Source organism: Symphalangus syndactylus, chromosome 5 (assembly GCF_028878055.3).
Source record: "Symphalangus syndactylus isolate Jambi chromosome 5, NHGRI_mSymSyn1-v2.1_pri, whole genome shotgun sequence".
NCBI classification, from domain to species: domain Eukaryota; kingdom Metazoa; phylum Chordata; class Mammalia; order Primates; family Hylobatidae; genus Symphalangus; species Symphalangus syndactylus.
This window is the reverse complement of record NC_072427.2, coordinates 118,717,243-118,734,324: the sequence shown is the minus strand read 5'-3', so window position 1 is coordinate 118,734,324 and position 17,082 is coordinate 118,717,243. Positions and strand designations below refer to the sequence as shown.

The 17,082-nt window shown below is 36.6% G+C and overlaps 1 long non-coding RNA gene across 4 annotated transcripts in view; it reads right to left on the bottom strand.

The window, feature by feature from the left end:
• LOC129482798 (uncharacterized) overlaps positions 1-17,082 on the bottom strand; it is a 75,911-nt gene that overhangs the window by 53,836 nt on the left and 4,993 nt on the right. Inside the window, exon 3 of one of the 4 annotated variants that reach the window (XR_008657815.2) lies at positions 15,063-15,163. The exons of the other annotated variants lie outside the window; for them this stretch is intronic. This is a non-coding gene — a long non-coding RNA (uncharacterized lncRNA). Of the gene's footprint in view, positions 1-15,062; positions 15,164-17,082 lie in introns of those variants that run through there. 4 annotated transcript variants of the gene reach the window in all.

Here is a 17,082-nt window from a genome sequence, read left to right as displayed (position 1 = left end):
AGGATTTTGGAATGTACTTTCAGAATTCTTTTCCTCAGAGTCACATGGTTAAATGATCAGAGATCACATTTTATTTCTGTGTGGAAAAACCTCCATTAATCTGATGCAAAGTAGGCACTCTTGAATCCTGAGGGAAATGAGAAGTGGCTTTCCATATAAGAGCTTGCCGGCTAAGCAGGCAGCTAGGCTGTGCCCATGGGCACCTGCCTCCTGGTGCTCCAGGTGTTTCTCCTCAGGAGGGCCCCAGAAGTCAAGGCACATTAGCAATGAGAGTCCAGCTTCTGTCCAATTCAACCCTAAGGACTCTCTAGATCCAGGGATGTTTCTGGAGCAGCAATATTAAGGCATCACCCAAGAGTATTACAAGAGGAGCAAAATAGAGATTCTCCTTTGCAGACTTGGATAAAGCTTGAACCAGTTTGCTCTAAACATGAATGCATTACAAATTGGGGGCAGTTGCTTTGTGGCAGAGAGTGGAGGCAATGGCTCAGAGGCGGAATGAATATTCAGATATAACCTGCATGTCCAACAGCATTTGTTATTACATATGCCAGCACATTAGATATTAACTTAACTTGTGAGGTCATAGAATCAGAAGGGATAATATGAAGAGATCACAGGGCTTTCTGTTTCACTGCTAAATTGCCTCTAAGCTATTTAAGATTTATAAGTTTCCGCATCACAAAACTCTCCTTGCTCTTACGTCTGCTGGAAGCAGTGTCAGAGCATAGTCCAGACCTGCTTGTTAATTGGAGGATAGATGCTACGTGCAGTTGGCATCAAGACTTGCATGGTGACTGTAAGGGACACAGCGCAGCCAGGTTGGGGGTGCAGGGCTGCAAGCTTTGTAGTGAAGGAGCAGCAAGGCAGCACAGCTATTCATATCCTCCTTTATCTTTGTCTCCTTTCTTTCTCATTCATCATTTCCTATCCATCCTTTAAAGAGCCTGAATTTCTTGTATTCATGGATTGTAAATGGAAAAACTACTAGGTGCCCAATTTTACATACATAATCTCATTTAACTCAGTCTGTTGGAAATAGTTATCATCAGCTTATTGTTTTCCTGAAGCATTCTTATGTTCCATGTGCATGTCTGTAGTGACACAATGTTTTCTCTATTTGTCCCACTAGGGTGTGTGCTTCTTGAGAGGAGAGACAATATTTCTTTTTGAACTGTTATTGTTAAGCACACCAGTTTCATATGATGATAGATACTGGGCATAATTATAAATATATTTAAACATTTAGTACCTGGTATTTGCCAAGGAAGTAAATATTAATTGAATGAAGAAAGAAAACTAAACTCCAAGAAGTGGAAAAGTGGTTTACACAAAGTTACACATAGTTATAAATTGATTCTAACCCCAAAGCTATCATCCTGCTATCATGCAGTCTCCTTTGATGAAGATGAAATCCAACATTAGATGTCATCGTATGTTTTTACAACTTGCTATTGAGTGAGCTTCCCAGGTTTTGTCTTCTGATTATAGGCTTCAAATGGGTTATGAGTTAGATTGGCCTGTTACGGAGTTAGGGATTTAGATGGTTCTCAGGGCAAGCTTATAAAGAAATAGTAAGATTTCCCTCAATGTTTTGGTTCATGTTTAAGAGAGGACATTCTCATTCTCTCAAACTTAAAGGAGAAGCTTTATATGAATTATAAAATGCTACGGTTAAGTTTGTGTTTCAAAAAATACAGTAAATAGACTATATGCTTCCAGCCTTACACAGAGTATCAGTGTACTATCAGGTTGTACCATAAGGCTTTCATACCGAAGTCAAAATGACCAAGGAACCAGCATATTTTCACAGTCCAGCTATAATGCTAAAAAGATGAGCTGGCTAGGACATATGAAATTTAACTTGTGGCTCTACTTACAATGTTTTGATGAATATAAGAAGAGAACTGGAACATAGATGTTCAGTAGCATAAGTACCAGAATAGTGCCATTAAGTGCAAAGCAGTTTCAGGTGAACATACATTTTGATTGCAAGCTATCTAGATAATATCTTCAATTATCTATAGTATTTCCCCTGCATAGACACAGATGCTGAATTGCTTTGTGAAGATTTCTGCTTCTTTTTGTACTATGATATCAAAGCTATGACTTTTTCTTACACACACACACACACACACACATACACATATATAAAGGAGAGAAATCACAATGGGAAAAGAACTTAGAAATAGTTTTTGATACCAAACATACTGAATTAAGAAATAAAAACTTATGAGACAGTGTTATTAAAAGACATGATTTTTCAGCTGCTGTATTCTTGTTATTTTCATTAGAAAGATATAAATAGGAATTGAGAAAAATTGAAACTGCTCCAGCCAAAAAGATGTGGGTAATTAGAGCAATCTACCCTTGGCTGAAACACAAAGTGACAGGGCTGTTGAAATTCCATCTCTAAAGCGTTTAAATACAGTTTGAGTGTTTTCTACAGAAATTTGAGGCAGTGATAATGTGTAGGGATATAAATGGGAAGTGGCAGCAGCTCAAGAAAACATGGAAAATAGAGTGTATAGAAAGAGGATTGGTTTAAAAAATCCGGAGGCTTTAAACATGCTCCATCAGCTAGTCTAGTGATACCACAGCCACTTACCTTCCCCATTCTGATGCCTCCTCATGCTGGCCATTTTAATCCGATTTCACCCATTTAAGAATACTGAGGAAAGAAAATAAATTGTTCTACCATAAAGACACACGCACTCCTATGTTCACCACAGCACGATTCTCAATAGCAAAGACATGGAATCAACCTAGGTTCCCATCAGTAGTGGAGTGGATGAAGACAATGTGGTATATATACACAATGGAATACCATAGAGTCATAAAAAGGAATGAAATCATGTCCTTTGCAGCAACATGGATGTAGCTGGAAGCCATTATCCTAACTGAACTAATATAGAAACAGAAAAACAAACACCACATGTTCTCACTTATAGGTGGGAGCTAAACAGTGGGTACTCATGGACAAAAAAAAGCTGGCAACAGTAGACACTGGGGATTCCAAAGGGGAGGAGGAGAAGGGCAAGTGTTGAAAAATTAACTATTGGGTACTATGGTCAGTTCTTTGGTGATAGAATCAATTGCATCCCAAACCTCAGCATCACGTAATATACCCAGGTAACAAAGCTACACGTGTACCACCTGAATCTAAAATAAAAGTTGAAATTTAAGACAAAAGAATAATTAGGGGTGGGGAATTCACATAGCAAATATGTATTTGCTGCCTACAATGCCTCCACCGGTACTAGCTGCTCAGAAGGCTCAGTGATCAAAAACAGACATACACCATTTTGCCCCAAGCTCTTGTTCTTAACGATTATATAATCAGGTCTTAGATGGGGTTTGTCTATAAAACAAAACAGAGAGGTAAAGAGGTTTAGGGTATTAGCAAGAGTGTTACTTAGAACTGAAGCTTCATAAGTTAGCAAGCGAAAAAGGGAGAAGCTTGATGATTGAAATAAAGTCAGGAGCTTGAAGGGATGGATGACACAGAGAAATTGAACAGGAAAAACCAAAGGAAACTCTGAGCAGGGAGTGATTGTGTAGTTGAAGGAATTCTGAGTAATGCCAATGTCATGATGTGGTCCAGGAATGCATGGTGGAAATAGAATGGAGAGAAGGATTGTCAGAGTTGAGGATGTCACGGAACTGAGAGGGAGCATTGTTGGCTGGGTTGTCCACGGGACTGGTAAAATTAAGCTCAAGTGTGTGTGTGTGTGTGTGTGTGTGTATGTGTGTGTCCACGCATCCATGTGTGTAAAACATGGCAGCTCTGCATGTCCAAGCTTATAAAATAGGAGCTGCATGTATCATAAAGTTCAAAACACTGATATTATCTTCATAGAAATATTTTTCATTAAAACAAATGCCAAGAAATATCATTACTACATATGTGTTCATTATGACAATATTGTGATATTCTAACATGCAAAGTGAGAATTTTCAGAAATGGGAATGTTCTCTTTGTTTTTTTTTTTTTTTTTGAGACAGAGTCTCACTCTGTCACAGAGTCTGGAGTGCAGTGCCACAATGTTAGCTCGCCGCAACCTCCACCTCCTGGGTTCAAGTGATTCTTGTGCCTCAGCCTCTTGAGTAGCTGGGATTACAGGTGCACACCACTACACCTGGCTAATTTTTGTATTTTTAGTAGAGATTGGGTTTCACCAGGTTGGTCTTGAACTCCCAGCCTCAAGTGATCTGCCCACCTTGGCTTCCCAAAGTGCTGGGATTATAGGCGTGAGCCGCCACGCCCCACCAGAAATGGGAATGTTCTCAAAAGTGTTTTTAAAGGCAGTGGTTCCTTTTTTTTGGTAAGTATTTTCATAGACTTTCAATATAATTTAAAAAAAATCTCACAACATAGTGAATGTACTAAATGTTGCTAATGGTAAATTTTACAGTATATATATAGTAGTACAGTGAAAACTCCTCCCTTACCTACCCTAAGCAAACCATTTTGTTTTATAGCCCAGAAATTCTGAGTAGATTGATATAAGTACCAATTTCTTTCTGTTGTTTTTGTTCAATATTCAATTACAGCATATTAAATAAGTACAGGAAAGAGAGGAGATTGGTCTTATTTTAAACATAGTTTAAGTCAGCACACATTTATTGAACTTTCAGTAGGTGCTAGGAATAGTGCTCAGCCTTGCATGGGCGTCAGCAACAGACACCAAATAGTCCTTGTCCCCAGGAGCTCATAGTCTAGAGGTTAACAGAGGCATCAATAAACATCTTTTATAAGCAAAAGATATATTTAATGATTTCAACATGGGCTCAGATTTTTTTTTTTTTTTTTTTTTTTTTTTTGGTCAGGGGAGAAGGTGGAGATTGAGATAATTTTGTTCTTTATTTCTAGAGGACTTTAAAAGAGGTAATCAAACAGTACCTTGTTTCATTTCATATCTAAATTTATAGGAGCATAAGAAATACTACAGCCACTACTTAAAGAGAGCTGTAGATAATTTTAGACAAAGTTTGTCACCCAATCCCCTTTTTTCTCCCTACCTATACCAACGTTTAAAGAAATGAGGACAAATTTCTAAAATCAGAACAAACCGAAATTTGGACAGCTCTAGAGACAAATTGTAACATCCCTTCTCCCGAAAACTATCCTCAAATTTCAGATGAACTCAGCCTCAGGGTTTCATATGACTGCCTAATTTAGATCATTCTTTGTCTCTTTGTTTTTTCCACTACCAAAATCAAAGCGAAATGAACACCTGGGCTCATTGTTGTTTTGCCTTTTTACCTGGTCTTGAAGCCTTTGTGCTGCCTTGCTTTCAGTGAAACAGAGTCCGTGCTCCAAGGGAAACTAGAAAGGGCTGAATACAGATGCCTCAGCTTATTGATGAGGAAACGGAGGATTTGACTTGCCCAAATTATCCCATCTTTTGATAGTAAGACTCAGGCTGTCTGATCCCCATCACAGGCTACTCCCATAGCCTCTGCTTCCTGTCTTATTTGTTTTTTAAAATTATTTTATATTGGTGTATAGTAGTCGTATATATTTTGGGGATACACGTGATAGTTTGATACCCTTATGCTATGTATAATGCTCTAATCAGGGTAATTGGGATATCCATTACCTCAAACATTTATCTTTTCTTTGTGTTGGGAACATTACAATTCTTGTAGCTATTTTCAAACATAGAATGAATTATTATTAGCTATAATTACTGTACTGTCGAATACTAGAACTTATTCGTTCCACGTAACTGCATTTATGCATCCATTAAGCAACCTCTCTTCCTGCTCCCACCCTGCTTGCCCTCACAGCCTTTGGTAACCACCATTCTTCCTTCTACTTCCATGAGAGCAACATTTTTAGCTCTCACATATGGGCGAGAATGTGAAATATTTGTCTTTCTGTGTCTCGCTTGTGCCACTAACAATCACCTCCAGTTCCATCCACATTGCTGTAAATGACAGGATTTTATTCTTTTTTATGGCTGAATAATTTACTATGTATATATCACATTATTTTTATCTATTCATCCTTTGATGGGCACTTAGGTTGATTCCATATTTTGGCTATTGTAAATAGTGCTGCAATAAACATGGGAATGCAGATATCTCTTAGATATACCATTTTTTTCTCTTGTATGTATTCCCAGCAGTGGGATTCCTGGTTCATATGGTATTTGTATTTATAGATTTTGAGGAACCTCCATACTGTTTTCCATAATGGCTGTACTACTTTACATTCCCGTTAACAGTGTATAAGACTTCTCCTTTCTCCATATCCTCATCAGCATTTCTTATGGTTTCTTTTTGATAATAGCCATTCTAACTAGCCTGACTTATTTCTTATCCTTGTTCATGCTCATGTTGGTGGTCATCTCAGTTTAACTGTGCTGATTTTTCACCCATACCTAGTAGCTTGCCCACTGTTTTAAGACTCAGAGTGTCCTTTGGTTTTCAGGGCTCAAAGACCTCTAACTCAGTTTGGTAATTTATTGCTTGCAATTCTACTTGATAGAGATTTCATGGCTATGTTTTGTATATTAAGTCTCACAATAGAAAACAGATCCAAGCTACAATATTAAAGTGGGAAACTCAATATAATATAGATGATCCATGTTAGTCAGAATAAATCTTACAGCCAAGTTCTTCATAAAGTGGATTTCTATTTATATTTCTTCATGGACTTCATTACAGTATCTGAGCTGGGTATCACTGCAATAAATTGAAGAAGCAGATTTTTACAAATTGCATTATAGAAAAAGAATTATCGCGGTATTTTAATAAATGGGGTGAACTAGGTAGAAGGCAGCATTTAGAACTCCTGGGATAAGCATTACTTTTCCCATTGAAAGTTTTTACAGTTTACAGTTAAAAGTAACAGTGAGATCACCCTCTTACCCTCTCTGAGACACTAAGGAGATATGCTAACTTCAAGTAGTTGTCTATTTTCCTCCATTTCATGCAATTACGAAGGTTTCTTGAATCTGACTAGAACGAGATCTGGGTTTGGATCCCCATTCTGCTATTGTCACCACAGGCAATAAGTAACCTAAGTCTTAGGTTCGTTACCTGTGTGATGAGGTAATGCCTACCACAGGGAGTTGTGAGACTGACTGTGACCCTAGAGCAGACCAACCAAGTCTGGAGACTTGTGTATATAATCTATATCATGGTTGTTTTTTTTTTTTTTCCTAAATGGTAGCTTGGGTTTTATAGGATTGTAGGAATGGAACCAGAATGTCCCTATTCTTTGAGAGACTCTTTTGTATTCTTTGTCTTGTTCAAAGTTTGACTACCCTTTTCAGACCACTACTGTATCATTTAATGAAAAGCTTTTGAAATAAGTTCAAGGACTATACTCTGGAATGTATATATGAATTATGACAAAAATAAAACTTATTATTTGGAATTTCTATGAACACACAACACAAAGTAAGAATGTGACCTGGAAATGACCCAGATGACTCGTTAACTAGTTACTAACCACTCTGACCTAGATCCCAAAGTAGAGTGCTTTTGGAGGGTGGAGCACCATTTGGTCAGTTTTATCGGTTTTTATAGTCAATCCTTTCATATCCATTTCAATAAATCCTAGCATCTAATCAAGTTACATGTGATAGATACTCCCATCTTCTCTGCAGCCAACTTCTTGCCTTCATCCCGACTATGCACATATTAAATTACTGTCCCCACCACATAGCTTTCCTGATTTTATATATTATATCACAGACAAAAAATATAATGAAGTATTATAAATTATTCTTAGGTAATGGATGAGTTATAAACTTCTTTTAAAAAAGTCTCAAAATTGTTTGCTCTGTGTATGTGTGTTTGTATATGTTTGTGTGTGTGTGTGTGTGTGTGTGTATTCCTGTACCTAAAATGGATAGAGGGGCAAAATTCAACTTTTGAGCAACTGCCTATTTTTTGATGGTTCCTAGGTTTTCCATCCTTACCCTTTCCTTCATCCCTGAGGTTTTGCTGCAGCCAGTAGTCAGTGAACAATTTCCTGAGCTCTCTGGGGGCACTCCAGCCAATGCAGCATGGCCCGGCAGGGGGATATCTGTTTCTCCCAAGGCTTGCCCACTGGCACAGCACCGGACCATGAAGCGCCTGAGCCTCGGTGCTCTCATTCCTTTGCTGGGGGACTCTGCTCTGGCAGCCCTCGTCTCTGAATTGCTTCACCTCTCAGGAAGTTACTTTGTTTGCAAAGAGGGCTACAGAAACTGGTGTTCTAGATCTTTTGTCTGAAAGACACTGCCCTTAATTTGTCTTCATGAGGAGGGATGAATGTACACATTGTCATTATGATTCTTTTATCAGTAGGGCTTTGGATGCATGGTGCACAGTGGTTAAGAGCAGGTTAGAATCAGCAAGGGCAGCATATAGTGGTTAACAGTTTAGAAACTGTTTGAATCTTGGTTTTCTTACTGTGTGACCTCTCTAAGCCTTCATTTCCCTAACAGTAAAACAGAAAAAATGAGGTTGCTGAGAGTATGTTAAATTGGTTAATATATGTCCATGCCAGGAAAAAAGTAGTTTTTAATCATTGAATAATATTACTGCTGTAACAAAACAGACATTCCTGAAAAGCCTTGTAACTAGTTTCCTATTTACTACACACATATGAGATAATTCACCAAATACGAATATGTACGGTAGCAGAATAAACTGCATTGTAAATGGCACATCAGCATGAGAAATCTACAAACCTACTTCTTAGTGTCAAAAATTGGGGGGAAAAAGAAGGCAGAGAAATTACAAACTCCTTTTCTACTCTTCATTTATTCTTCTTTCTTATCTTTAATGCCTTTCTTCATTTCTTCACTTCTGTTTATATTATCAAATTTTAGGAGTTACTGAGTTAATGCGTTATGTTTTCTTTAAGAGATAGCTCCTCCCTATCTCCATCAAATAGCATGAAATTTGAGGCTTGTGTACTGTCAAATTGTTTGCATTATTTTTAATCCATGACATTGATGATAGCTATAATATAATCTGAGGTTCCTGATTCCTGCTCGTATTTTGTTTAAACTCTGCTATCTATTTAATATCTGACACTGCTAAGCATTTTGCTGGCTTACAGAATATCATTTTTCATGCTAATAACTTGAATAAAAATATCAGACAAATATATAAATCACTATATGTGAAATAGAAGAGTCAGCACAGACTTAAATACACTAATTTGCTAACCATGTTTAGATATTATTATTTTAAAATACTGGTGATATTTGAGTAAATATTTTGATATTCACTCTCTCATTATACAGTTATGATTTATTTCAAGTATATTATTTGAAATTATTTTATTTTCATGTGTGAGTATGTGTGTGTGCTTATTATATTCCAGTTCCACTCCCGTTTCTTGCAGCGCACATGGCTGATTGCATAATCATATCAATAGAAAAAATATGATTCCCTTAGCCCTAATAGATGCTGTACCAAACAGTGACAGTCCACCTGTCTCAAGAAACAGACAAACTCATAAGATGCTGACTGTTCCATTTAAGCATTGCCATGTTCATCAGATAATTGGCTGCAACAATGTATACTGCATTATTAAAGAGAAGAGAGAAGTAGACTGGAGCAAATGCCATGGTTTTTAGTGACTTTCTTTTTCTTCAGACATAAAATAGAACCACAGAGGTGAGCCTCTGCTCTAATTAATTCTTTCCTTGGTTACACCGTGAGCCTTCCTTTCACTGCCCTCATCAGAACCACCTGAAGGGAATAACTAATAAGAGTTCATCTGTCATTCTTTGTACATGATAAAATTCAGACTGCTTAGAAATCAAAGGTGCCAAGTTATGCCCACCTGCAAAGAAATCATAATAGAGAATATTTATGTAGTTTTCTCGATTGCATGATTTTTTCACATTACCTTACAGAGGTCAGAAAGCTGATTCTGCTGTCCTAAATTGAAACTACAGAACATAGGGTATGTTTTAATGACCCTTCAATTGGGCACAAATTAGACACGCCAGCAGAGGGCGAGCATTAGCCATGAGAAAGGCTGAGGTTTACATTATGGTTTATAGAGGCAAACTCTCCCCCACCCACACTCAGACAATTATTTTGGGGGCCTTATTTTAAAAGGTTTCTGTTACATGAAGACCCTCAACTTCTGTCTTCATAGCCCACCAAAGTTATACTCAGGCTTTTATTATAAAAACATTTTCAGGTTTGGTGAAGACTGACTGTCACAATGAAATTCACTAAGCTTTGAAATAAATCAAGCCTGCCTGGGTTTGAACCCTTGGAAGCTGTGTGACCTGAAGCAAATTTCTTGACTTCTCTGAGCTTCAGTTTCCTCATTAGTAAAATAGAGATGAAAAGAGTACCTGCCTCATTGTGTTGTTGAGATACCCATATGGGACAATACACGTGTAAAGGATTTAGCTCAGTATCAGCCACAGGGTGAAATTCTGGTAAGTATTACCAATCGTTAATTCTCGGTACAAATCCTGGGAAACAGTAGACACTCGAAAATAATAATAATGTCTATAAGAGGAGCCCTGCTAAGAGTGGATTTGGGAAGGCTTGTTAAAGATGAATCTGCAGAACTGAAGGATGAGATGCTCAAGGAAGACATGCATATTTCATTAAGAAGAGGTGAAACCTACAAGAGTAAGGAACCAATGACTGACATTCATGGTTCACAAACTTAAAATGACTAAGAAATTATCAGGGGAATTGAGTGCTGCACATGGAAATGGAAATAAAACAGGCTGGATGGTTTTATATCCAGAAACATAATTTAGTCAAGCAATTGTGTCAGGATAGAGGGATTTTCTACATCTATTTTAGCACCCAAGTTCTTTCTGGCAGGATCTGGGAAAGAACACATATTTTGGAATTTGGCAAATCACAAACAGGCCCATCTGTCTGGAAAGAAATGGTCGTTACCCATTTTTTTTTTCCAGCTTGAAACATGAAAGATGTGAACCTAGAAGCAAAAATGGGTTACAATTTTAGGAAATAAAATCAGTAAGGACCAACATCTTTACAGAGTAGGAGTACTGACAAATCTCATGGGAAGGACTGTATCTACCTTTTCATTCTAAATGGTGTATACAGGGGCTAAATCAAACAGCCTGACTAAGTGGGTTTGAAAGAGAATGAACCATTTTGCAGAGATGTTCATCTACTTGCTGAAAAGAGTTGGTATGATTGATCTGTTTCCCTAAATCCTGAATACTGTGTGGAAGTAGGCTCTTAAATCTAAGAATTACACTTAGTACAAACACTATATTTTTACAGCTACGTGCACAGAGCTATCCCTATGGGTGTAAACCAAAAGTAGATAAAATGGTCTTTCTTCAAATAATTACTGGGTAGCCAATATTTTTCTATACCCTAAGGACATGTAATGCACCTACCTCAATAAGCTGAACTATTAGGTTGTAATGGCAAAAACTGCAATTACTTTTGCACCAACCTAATAAATTCTAAAGAGATGTTCAGGTATTCTTCTGAGGTATTTAAATACACATCTAAATAAAATAGGCCTTAGTACTTACCCGAGCCAGAAATCTATCCATGAAACAAAGACTATTAAAGATGATATATGAAATGCCACATTAAAAAAACGCTCCAAGTAATGTTTTAAAAATAGCATGTCATCTAAAGCCAGATGAAGATTTGAAAACCCACAAGACAATTTAGAATCTTTTGGCACTTTGGAGGATCTGACAGCAGCTAGTGTCACTGGAGGGAAGCAGTAGCACATCTTGAAGTCATGTTAGCCACAGTCATGAACGTACATTACATGTATACTAACAAGACACAGTCTGCCCCAAGATATACATCTTTTAGGTAAGAAAATACAATTGTTCAGAAAAACAGTGTTAATGATTCTATAAGTTTTCTTCTCTGATTATACTAATAAGTCCCAAACAAGTTTTTATTTATAATAGTTTAGACACATTTGGTGCATTACACTCACACAGGCAACACAGCACAAAATAACTGGTTCCTTCACAATGTATTAGGCATAAAACGATTTGAACTATGTTTTATTATGCAAAATTTTAAATGTAAAAAGTAGGCAAATTATTATAATGAACACTTACGTGCCTATCAACTGGTTTCAATGATTATCAACCCATGACCCTTCAATCATTTATAACCCTCTCTTCCCCTCCTCAGCTCATATTAATTTCAAATCTCATACATCATATCGTTTTACCCTTAAACATTTGAACTCATTTTAAACACAACCTTCAGTACAATTACTTCGTACACTCACAATGATTCTGTAATATTGAATATCAATTTGGGTGTTTAAATTTACAATTATCTCACAAAGAGCTCTCTCTTTTTAATCAGAATCCAAATAATATTGAAATGTTGAATGTATTTATGTCTTTTCAGTGCACTTTTATCTATAGGTTTCCCCAGGTCTCTCACTCTCGTTTTTTTATTCTTCTGAAATGTATTTGTTAAAGAAATTAAGTGGGTCATTCATAAAAGTCTCATATTCTAGATTTTGCTGATCATATTCATGTGGCATAGTTGACATATTCTTCTATTTATATTTTCTATAAGTCAGTAGTTGAACCTACTGGCTTGATTAGATTCAGGTTCAGTTTTCTTGGGTAAGACTGTTTTATTGATGGTTGTATCTTTTTCTATAACAAGTCACCTGATATCCGGCTGTCTCTCTTTTTGTGATGTAAACAACTATCAATGCTGAGTGTTAGCACTATTTTATGCCAACATTTTTCCATTTGTTTTGATTACCTGGAGCTCTTTTTATAGTCTATTCCTCAAGGAGATATCACAAGAATAATATTCCTTGAGTTTTTAAATGTTTATAGCAGATTGTACTCTTTATCCTTGAAGGTGAGTTTGTTTGTGTTGGATGAACGTGTTGAATATCACATTTATGGTTCATATTTTCTTTACTTTATTTTTTTAACTTCATTGCCTGTTGACATAAAATTTGCCAAAATTCTGAAGACAGTCTATTTTTTCCTTATAAATGACTTGATCTTTTTTTTTGTCTGGATATCTAAATAATTTACTAGAGTATATACTGGCATTGCTCTTTATAGATTGATTTTTCTCAGGCATGCAGTATGCCCTCTCAAAACAACATATCTCAAATTTTTTGTTTTACATTTTAGTAAGCTTCCTTTGAATTTAAGTTTTTACTATCTTATTTTCTTCTTTGGGGAAGAGGTTCATGCGTTCATATTATATCTATGTTAGATTTTCTTTTCTTAGCTTCTATAGTTGTCATTTTATCTTGAATTCTTTTTACACACTTTTATTTAAAACATAATTCATTTTACTTATTTTCCCAAGGTAATAATACCAGTTGTGTTTATATCCTTTGCATTCTTTCACTTCTAAAACAATGTTGCTTCTATTTCTAATTCTTTCCTGATCTGTATACCCTCATCTCTAGTTTTTCCAATTCTAATTTGTTAACTTTTCATATCTTGTATCATTTTAATAAACATTTTGAACCTATATGAACTATTAGGTTATGGTTTATGTTTTTTGAGCCTGTCTTTATGTCATGTTTTCATTTTCTGAGGGGATATCATTATGCTTCATCTACTCATTTTTTTTTTCCTGTGGTGAGTTTGTATGGATTTTGAATGTGTTTTTTCTATTTACTTTTTTATAAAATGAGTTTTTAAGAACGTAATTTTTTTTTTTTGAATCATCACGAGTTGAAGTATGTACCTGCTGTTCTCAAGTGACCTACTGTGCTTTCAAGTGAGTACCTTTGTTTATTTGGGGGTTTACCTGTTCTCAAGTCCTTTACATTCCTTATTGCTTTCTTCTATTTCCTCTCATACAAAAGCAGACACCAGAAGGATTTTATATCTTTGTCCCCACTTGCTTATATTTTGTGTTCATAAGGATATCCTCTCAACTACTTTTATTTGTTGTCTGGATTTTTGCTTTGCTATCCTAGTTATTCTCTCTAGTTTCAAGAGATGTTTCCTTGAACTATTCTTAAATAACAGCTCACCATGTGATTAAGGTGGTGGCAGAAGGGAAGGAGAAGTGTAAGTTACATTGAGCTCTTTTGCTTTAGTGAAGTATTTGCCAAATGGAGATAAATAACTATAGTTGGCACAAGCCAATTCGTTGAAATTCATTTGGTGGTTTCATATAGATAGTAAAATATGAAACAGTACCAATTGTGATGCATTGTTTTTAAAAAATGTATCTGTAGATTCTGTAGTCTTTGTTCTCAAATACGTGGCTTTATTTATTTTTTTCAATTATCTGTAGATCTCAAAATATTTTGTATCTTTAGCCTGTAGAAACTACTCAGTACCAATTGCGTACCTGGAATTGATCTGTGCTCTGTGCACAATGGAGAATGTCTCTGATGGTAAAGTGTTGTTATCGTTCTGATGGTAAAGTGTTGTTATCGTTCTGATGGTAAAGTGTTGTTATCGTTCTGATGGTAAAGTGTTATCGTTCTGATGGTAAAGTGTTATTGTTCTGATGGTAACGTGTTATCGTTCTGATAGTAAAGTGTTATCGTTCTCATGGTAAAGTGTTGTTATCGTTCTGATGGTAAAGTGTTGTTATCGTTCTCATGGTAAAGTGTTGTTATCGTTCTCATGGTAAAGTGTTATCGTTCTCATGGTAAAGTGTTATCGTTCTGATGGTAAAGTGTTATCGTTCTGATGGTAAAGTGTTATCGTTCTCATGGTAAAGTGTTATCGTTCTGATGGTAAAGTGTTATCGTTCTCATGGTAAAGTGTTATCGTTCTCATGGTAAAGTGTTATCGTTCTGATGGTAAAGTGTTATCGTTCTGATGGTAAAGTGTTATCGTTCTCATGGTAAAGTGTTATCGTTCTGATGGTAAAGTGTTATCGTTCTCATGGTAAAGTGTTATCGTTCTCATGGTAAAGTGTTATCGTTCTCATGGTAAAGTGTTATCGTTCTGATGGTAAAGTGTTATCGTTCTGATGGTAAAGTGTTATCGTTCTCATGGTAAAGTGTTATCGTTCTGATGGTAAAGTGTTATCGTTCTCATGGTAAAGTGTTATCGTTCTGATGGTAAAGTGTTATCGTTCTCATGGTAAAGTGTTATCGTTCTGATGGTAAAGTGTTATCGTTCTGATGGTAAAGTGTTATCGTTCTCATGGTTTTACAGACTTGAGGACTTGAGTCTGGATACTAAGAGAAAAATTGTCCTTGTACCTGAGGGTGAAGGGAAAGGTGATCCAACTCAATGCTTATCAAAAGCATAATTTAGACAGGAGATAAGAGACTGCATTATGCAGTATTACTGAAGCTCATTTCCCTAGGCAACCCCCGTGGGCTCAGATTGCTCCTGTGAGAACTAGTTCTTAAATGAATTTTAAAATTCAGTTGACAGTTGTTCTTAGTGAATTAGGCAGGGGACCCGGCTATTGGAAGGCTTCTCTCAATCCAAGAGTAAGATACTATTAAGAACCACAGAAATACGGAATATATCAAACACTTATAATCAGGAAGAACCCAGAGAAGATGGTGGGGTTAAGCAGATATACCCAGGATATTGGGTGAAAAAGGACAGGGGGTTCTCACTATATTCACTGAAATTCCATAGAAGGAGCTTAGAAGGAGAAGCCCCAGAAAAGGTATTCTGGTATTTCCTTAGCCAGGAAGCTGAGGAAAGATCCTAAATCCCAGGGTCTCACAAGGTCCTGTGTTTGGATCTCTCCATGAAAAAATAGGAGTCAGCCTTCCTTTTGTTTGTAATTTGAGTTTGAGAGAGGATCTAAATTTCTTATCTCTTTGAGCTTTATAGCAAGAATCAAAAGCTGATGGCCAGCAAACTGGAAAGAGTCCAGTTTTTGTTTACATTCAGATTGTTTTAAACATTGCAAAGATTTACACAACATTCTTTATTTCTGCTCTATTTTGAAAACCAGCAGATTTAATTGTCTCGTGCTCCCCTCATTAGGCAGCTATTGCTCTAGAGAGGGCAGGTACTCTGCAGTTTCCTACAATCCCCACAATCCCCATCTTTTTGAATTTTATCACACTCGACAGACTTAATCCACGGACATAACCTTCCTTACTATTAAAGTATTTGTGTTTGCACCTCTGTTTTATAGGATAAAGAGAATAATTACATTCCAAATGCCTGGGTTGAGTTTTCATTCCAGAATCTCTGGAGTTCAGAGATCTACCCACAGATAGTAGAAGGCACAGCAGGGGAAAGTGATTGCACATTGATAACGAAGAGAATCAGGGCAAGATAACTGACTATTGAAAATATGCGTAAAAGAGACAAGAGTAGGGAGGGAGAGTATCTGAGAAAGATGAAACACTACAGGGCAGCCCTGGTCATGCTGTAAGATGCTCAGGATGGAGCCAGTTGCAGCATTCTATCCTCTAACTCAAGCAGGAATTTGATAAATTATTTTTGAATGTTAATACATAGCCTAATGCCTCCTTCAGATAGCAATTTAAAAATTGTTGTAAACACACATAATACATTTTGGGAGGCTGAGGCAGGAGGATTTCTTGAGGGCAGGGATTTGAGGCCAGCCTGGTCAATATAGTGAGACCCTGTCTCTATAAAAAATTTTTAAAAAATGGCTAGGCATGGTGGCACACACCTGTAGTCCCAGCTATTCAGGAGGCTGAGGCAGGAGGGTTGCTTGAGCATAAGATTTGGAGGCTGCAGTGGGCCATGAATGTGCTATTGCACCCCAGCCTGGGCATCAGGTAAGGTGCTGTCTCAAAACAAACAAACAAACAAACAAACAAACGAACAAAATCCCCATACACTTAACATAAAATTTACCATCTTAAACATTTTTAAGTGCACAGTGTTAAGTATATTCACATTATTGTGGGACAGATCTCTAGAACTTTTTCATTTTTTAAAACTGAAATTCTATACCCATCACCTGACTTTCTGTTTTCCCCCTCCCCTTGCTCCTGACAACCACTCTTCTGCCTTCTGTTTCTGAGTTTACTACTTTAGATATCTAAAATAACTAGAATCATATAGTATGTTTTTGTTTGTTTGTTTTATGATTGGCATATCTCACTTAGCATAATGTCCTCACAGTTCATTCATACTGTAGCTTGTGACAAGTTTTCCGTTTTTTTTTTTTTTTTTT